Genomic DNA, 7,426 nt, shown 5'->3' with positions numbered 1-7,426 from the left:
GGAACACTGTAGCTTCTCGTAGCTTTTAAACCCTTCTCAAATCTAATCGGACGGTCTATATCAATTCAGGCTGGATCAATGGCTAGATCATCTTGGATCTGGATTAAAATCTCTGGATCTTCATCAACGAACAAGATCTGCTCCTCATTAGGTTAAATGGACCAGATACTTAACGGATGACTCAGATCTCTCTGATCTTCAATGAACGATCTCAATTAGCCCTAGATTTGAGCCCAAATGTGGTCCGATCTGATCGGGTCCATAACCCTTTTGATGCCTACAAAGATTATAATGAATATTAGCATCTAATACCATGATTATAAGGCAATTTACAATTAAGTCCAAGATTAAATGTAATTATGAAATGTGATGTAGATATAAGTTCAATCTATGAGAAAATCATTAAAAACTTGCATTATGAATCAAGATAACATAGCCAAAAGGCCAGCTAGACGCCAAAGATGAGGAGTTGGCCAAGTTGAAGGCAGAGCTGGAGGCATCTTGAGCGGTCCTCGAGACTTATTAGGGTGGTGAGTCCAATGAGTTTGAGCTAAAAAAGCGGGCCTACCTTCGCTTGGACACCTTCAATGACAAGGTCACCGATCGGGTGCTCCGTCTTTTCAACCTTGCCATCGACGGGGCGCTTGCCAACTGAAGAGCAGTGGCCATATTCCGACCATCCTGATGAGTAAGGTCATTGATCCGGTGGTAAGGACGGGGCACCCACGTCGGTGGCGGTCAACGACACGTGGAGGTCAAAGGTCAATAGGGGCGGCCCCAAGGTCCTACCGAGCAGACAGAACATCTAACCGGTCTATCGGATGTCCTCCAGGCCGATCGGAATATAGCTCGACCACAGGTCAAGCTTCCGACGCTTAAGGTAAAGGAGCTTAAGGGTTGAGCGGATAGGCCGCTCGGTCGAAGCACATATCACTGAGGCGCGATCCCATCCGAGCACAGGGCAGAGGATCTTCCCGCTCGGTCCAATACATACATGTACCCGAGTGCTAGGAGCGCCGAGCGGCAAGACCGCCTAGCCCTGGAACAGACAAGAGACGCGAAAGGATGAAAGGGACAGCTGGTAAACATCATCCTCGAGACGCCTGCCGCCGACAAGCAGCATGGTCTGCGGCCGAACCGGACAGAGTATCATACGGTGGAAGTTTCCACCATCACGTCAGGGATATGCTCGGACGATTGCGAAAGGGTGTTAGATATGCTTTTCTGACACACTCATTTAGAAGTATGTTTGGGGAAGCGTGCACGCATCAAGAAGCGTGCCCGAGCCTTCCCGGGGTCCTATATAAGGACCCCAAACTTCAACGGAAGTATGCCGAATTCTCATCACTGTAGCCACTGTTACTCTGCCTCCTTTCTTCTTTGTTGCCTGATTTGAGCGTCGGAGGGTCGTCGCCGGGAACCCCTTCCCGGCTCGGCTTCTTTGCAGGTTCGCCAGAGATCCACATCACCAGTCGGAGACAGGGGAGAGTGCCACGCCCCCAGTGTCCGTCGACTCAGTGCTCGGACAGGATCAAATTGGCGGCGTCTGTGGGAACATACATGAATCCGAGTGGAGACGATGGAAGAAGCTGAATGACAACTCATGGTGACGCTCTCTCCCGAAGAACTAGACGCGCTCGTACAAGCGCGAGAGACAAAGATTGTTGAGCAACAGCAGAAGGCCCAAGCCGATCGGATAGCACAGTAGGCAATGTCGGCATCGGGCGGTCGAGCGACACCAGAAGACCGACCGGAACAGCTCTCAATATGGGGCCAAAACAAAGGTCCGACCGGTACTCAGGTGGAATCCCCGCCCTCCCCGATACCATTCCATCGGGCTTTATTCCAAACACCGTCAGAAGTCGCTCAGGCCAACCTCGACCGAGGATCTTCATCCGATGAAGCCCCCATTCGAGACAATAGAAAGGGCAAGATGCCCCGAGGTGGCATGTCACCTGAGCGGATCAACCGACAATTCTCTAACACCATCCTGAGAGACCCACTACCGAGGCACTACACGCCCCCGGCGATTGGGGAATACAATGGGACCACCGACCCGGATGACCATCTAGGTAAGTTTGACAACATAGCCACTTTGCATCAATATACGGATGGTGTGAAGTGTCGAGTGCTCCTCACCACCCTTTCTGGATCGGCGCAACGATGGTTCTAGAGGTTGCCGGACGGGTCGATCATGAGCTTCAAAGAGTTCTGCACGGCTTTCCTGTTGAACCTCGTGGTAGTTTTGATGTGATCAACCAAGCTTAGGTTAGTTCCTGCTTTGTGTTTGATCCCTGTGTCTAAGTGTGCAGGAGCTTAGTGTTGGATCGAGACGCGCTAGAGGGGGGGGGTGAATAGCGCTCGCGGCTATTTTGATTGTATCGGAATCGTAAAACTATCAAAGTAAATATACGCAGCGGAAATAACGAATGCAATCACAGAGGGACACAAGAAGTTTTACTTCGTTCGGAGCCTAGGTCGACTCCTACTCGAAGGCCCGCGATCCTTGATTGCTTTCGGTGGGCAACACTTATAAGTACGAAAAAGAGTACAAGATTTACAATTAGTACAGTAATTAAAAACAAGTATACCGACGACAGAATCGTAATCTCGAAGCTCCTGGTCGTCGTGGATTCTTAACAGCACTTCAGGGTCGTTGATTGAGCAGCACGCAGCACAAGGATCGTTTGGAAGTTGTTGTTCTTCAATGCTGCTCGAAGTCCCCTTATAAAGGGCATCCAAGGCGCCTTGAAGGCCTCTGAAGGCGCCTTCAAGGCTCCGAGTCCACCGTGCAGATGAGCGTTGACCAGTTTGCGCTTATCACCTTTGAGGGCGCCTTCAAGGGCCTTCAAGGCGCCTCCAGAGCCAGCTGAGGCGCCTTCAACCCTGTTTCGCGGCCAGGTCAGCTTTTGTACCCGAGGCGCCTCCAAGCTCCATGGAGGCGCCTCGGACACTGTTCATCCGAGGAATTAGGTTGCTCCTTTGCACCTGCAAGATATGTTAGTCCCAAACACAATCCTGCAACACAAAGTTAGCACAATACACATGATAAATAAAGTATAGACAGTCTCCGGACTGTCCGAGTCTGACTTCGGGTTTCCGACCGGAAACCCTAGGTCGACCCGACGCCTACTGTTCCCTCTACGGGGAACGCGTCCTCACCTACTCCACTCAGGAGATTTACCTATTGCCAGTCGATCCTCCAGATCGACTGGACTTTTGCTCAGCACCCGATGCTTCCGGACTTTCTGCTGGACATCCGCTTCCCGGCCAATCCAGTCTTTCACCTGGTTCGCGACACCAGGACTTTTCACCTAGGGTTACCACCCCCTAGGACTTTTGCCTGAAGCCATCGACCTGCCAAGACTTTCCGCATAGGGTTACCACCCCCTATGACCTAGGGTTACCGCCCCCTAGGGTTTTCCCTTTGCCTAACCGCAGCTAGGACTTTCCTGAAATCCTCAAGTAGACTTGTTAGACTACCAAACATCTTAACTTTGAATTCTTTGCCATTATCAAAACACGAGTTCGATCATCGGATGCTTCCCGCACCAACAATCTCCCCCTTTTTGATTATGGCAACTAAAATTCAAAGTTAAGTAAACAAACGAATAGACATTTTTAACACAGATAAATCTGCTAAGTATAGATGTCCAAAATAACTAAAGCAAATTTGCCTTATATGCTCTCCCTTAACTTTTGCTCCCCCTTAACTTTTTGTTTACATTTTTGCTACTCTCCCCCTTTGCCATATATCAAAAAATGGGTAATAATGGATGTTTGATTGAGTTGTACATGATTTTACTAAGGTTAACAGGTTAGCTAAGTTCAACAGGGTTTGAAAGTTAATGTCAATTGGAACTTAGTTTCAATAAAGTTTTAAGACAAGGTTATTTATTTAAGTTCAGTTGGTCCTTAAGTCCAAGCACAAGACATGTTCAATAGATTGATTTATTAGGTATCAGAGCTATAAAGAGCAAAAACATTCTTTAAGAAGAAAATTGAGTATCCTTTACCAACTGTCTAACCTTTAGTTACTTGCTGATAGTTTACAGGATAATAGCTTTCACTAGGTTAGTCAAGTTAAGTTATTTTGGTCCAGTTAGACTTGACTAGAGCTGGAGAGCTTAACTTGATTAATGTTTATTGCATATTTAATGCCCAAACTCATATTAATGCACAGATATAAGCATTCTTGAGTCCAAACTCATGTTTATAGGTTTCATCTTTTGTTTTTAGAAATTTTACCCAAGTGTACCTAGAGTAGTCATCAATTATTACTAAGCAATATTGGTTCTTGTTTAGTGATTTGGCTCCATGTGAATCAAATAGATCAAGGTGAATGAGCTCAAGTATGGTGTTGGATCTTTCTAGGTTAGTTGACTTGTGGGTTGACTTGGTTTGTTTTCCTTTTTGACATGCATCACAGATTGAATTTTCAATAAATTTTAATTTGGGCAAACCTTTAACTAGACCATTTTGACTCATTTTTGAAATAAGTCTTGTGTGTGTGTGACTCAGCCTTCTGTGCCACAGTTGGGTTTCCTCTTGCTGTGTCAGGAGACACTTTATTGAGGATATTGATAAATCAATTGTGTAGATGTTATTTTTTCTAAGTCCCTTAAGTTTAATTTCTGGATTTTCAATATTTTTAACTAGACATCCAGATTTATCGAAATTAACTAGGTATCCGCTGTCACACAATTGACTTATACTTAGTAAATTAAAGTTAAAATTTTCAACCAATAAAACATTTCGAATAATGAAATCGGAACTAAGTTCAATATTACCTTTTCCGATTACTTTAAGTTTACCGTTGTTGCCGAATGCAACTGATCCTAGACTCTTGTACTTGAGTTTGGTAAACTTCAACTTATCTCTAGTCATATGTCTGGAGCATCCACTATCCAACATCCATTGATCCAATTCCTACACATGAAGTAGTTGAATTGGTTTCTTTTTAATGGATTAAAGATAGCGTGATTGAAGCAGACACTATGTTTATTGTCTCCTTAAATTTTCTATTCTATTGTATTCAAGATAATTTAGCAAACACTTATGTTTATTGAGTTTTAAGAATAATTTTGAGATTTAAGTTTTTAAAGTAATTTTGAAATTTAGGTTTTTAAAATGATTTTGAAATTTAAGTTTTTAGAATAATTTTGAAATTTAAGTTTAAAATAATTTTGAAATTTAAGTTAAAATAATTTTGAAATTTAAGTTTTTAAAATAATTTTGAATTGATTTTGAAAATATTTTAAATAATTTTGAAATTGATTTTGAAAAGTTTTTTAAATAATTTTGAAATTGATTTTGAAAAGATTTTTAAATAATTTTTAAATTGATTTTGAAAAGATTTTTAAATAATTTTGAAATTAATTTTGAAAAGATTTTTAAATAATTTTTAAATTGATTTTGAAAAGATTTTAAATAATTTTTAAATTGATTTTGAAAAGATTTTTTAAATAATTTTGAAATTGATTTTGAAAAGATTTTTAAATAATTTTTAAGTTGATTTTGAAAAGATTTTTAAATAATTTTTAAATTAATTTTGAAAAGATTTTTAAATAATTTTGAAATTAATTTTGAAAATATTTTTAAATTGATTTTGAAAAGATTTTTAAATAATTTTGAAAAGATTTTTAAATTGATTTTGAAAAGATTTTTAAATAATTTTGAAATTAATTTTGAAAAGATTTTTAAAAAAATTTTAAATTGATTTTGAAAAGATTTTTAAATAATTTTGAAATTAATTTTGAAAAGATTTTTAAATAATTTTGAAATTGATTTTGAAAAGATTTTTAAATAATTTTTAAATTGATTTTGAAAAGATTTTTAAATAATTTCGAAATTGATTTTGAAAAGATTTTTAAATAATTTTTAAATTGATTTTGAAAAGATTTTTAAATAATTTTGAAATTAATTTTGAAAAGATTTTTAAATAATTTTTAAATTGATTTTGAAAAGATTTTTAAATAATTTTGAAATTAATTTTGAAAATATTTTTAAATAATTTTAAAATTGATTTTGAAAAGATTTTTTAAATAATTTTTAAATTTATTTTGAAAAGACTTTTTAAATAATTTTGAAAAGATTTTTAAATAATATTGAAATTAATTTTGAAAAGATTTTTAAATAATTTTGAAATTGATTTTGAAAAGATTTTTAAATAATTTTGAAATTGATTTTGAAAATATTTTTAAATAATTTTGAAATTAATTTTGAAAAGATTTTTAAATAATTTTGAAAAGATTTTTAAATAATTTTGAAATTGATTTTGAAAAGATTTTAAATAATTTTGAAATTGATTTTGAAAAGATTTTTAAATAATTTTGAAAAGATTTTTAATTAATTTTGAAAAGATTTTTAATTAATTTTGAAAAGTTTTTTAAATAATTTTGAAAAGATTTTTAATTAATTTTGAAAAGATTTTTAAATAATTTTGAAATTAATTTTGAAAAGATTTAAATAATTTTGAAAAGATTTTTAAATAATTTTGAAAAGATTTTTAAATAATTTTGAAATTAATTTTGAAAAGATTTTTAGATAATTTTGAAAAGATTTTTAAATAATTTTATTTCTTAGTCATCTCACCCGTTCTAAATTGTCAATCGGGGAATCCTATAATTGATGTGAGATGATTTATTGTTGAATTCAAGGGTCTGGTTTAACTTTGTGTTAGATTCAGGTTTAGCTTTGGGTTTAACAAGTAAGCATTCTTTGGATAAACTTCTGGGCTATGGTGAGTCACAAGGAGCTCATTAAAATAATCATGCCTTCGAGATTTCCCAAATAGTCCTACCCACTGAACTTAGTACAAAACCTTGGTCTAACTAGTTAGGATCCATTTAAGGGTAGCTTCGGTCAGTTTCACTTGGCCAAATGCACCAGGTCGAAGCCATATCTTCCTAGACATGCGATGCCCAAGCTTCCCTAACGTACTATCATCCAAAAACTTCACCAGTACTGTGGTTCAAGTTAAACTTATCCCGTTTTAATCTAACCTTAATTACCCTGCCAGGTAATCTATTCTTGTTTTACCCATTTTGGATAGATTAGGTTCAGTTACCCTATCGGGTAGTTCAGTTGGAGGTGCCAACTAGTTTGGATCCTCCATCTAGTTTTCAATTTAATTTTAAATTTAATTTAATTTAATTTTGAGTTTTGAATTTTGAATTTATTAGAATTTAATTTTGGAATTTTGAATTTTGAATTTGATTTTTAATTTTGAATTTTTAATTTAATTTATTTTGGAATTTTTAATTAAGATCGTTTTCATCTTAGCTTTCCCTGGATTACGGCCTCGATATGGTCTATCGAGGTAGTATATTTGATCCTTCGGAACCCAGTATTGGCCAAGTCTAATTTGATTGATCAATTTGGACTTGGGGACCCATGCTTGGACTGATTTACTACTTTGTTTATT

Source organism: Zingiber officinale, chromosome 11A (assembly GCF_018446385.1).
Source record: "Zingiber officinale cultivar Zhangliang chromosome 11A, Zo_v1.1, whole genome shotgun sequence".
NCBI classification, from domain to species: Eukaryota; Viridiplantae; Streptophyta; class Magnoliopsida; order Zingiberales; family Zingiberaceae; genus Zingiber; species Zingiber officinale.
Note: the sequence above shows the minus strand (reverse complement) of the source record.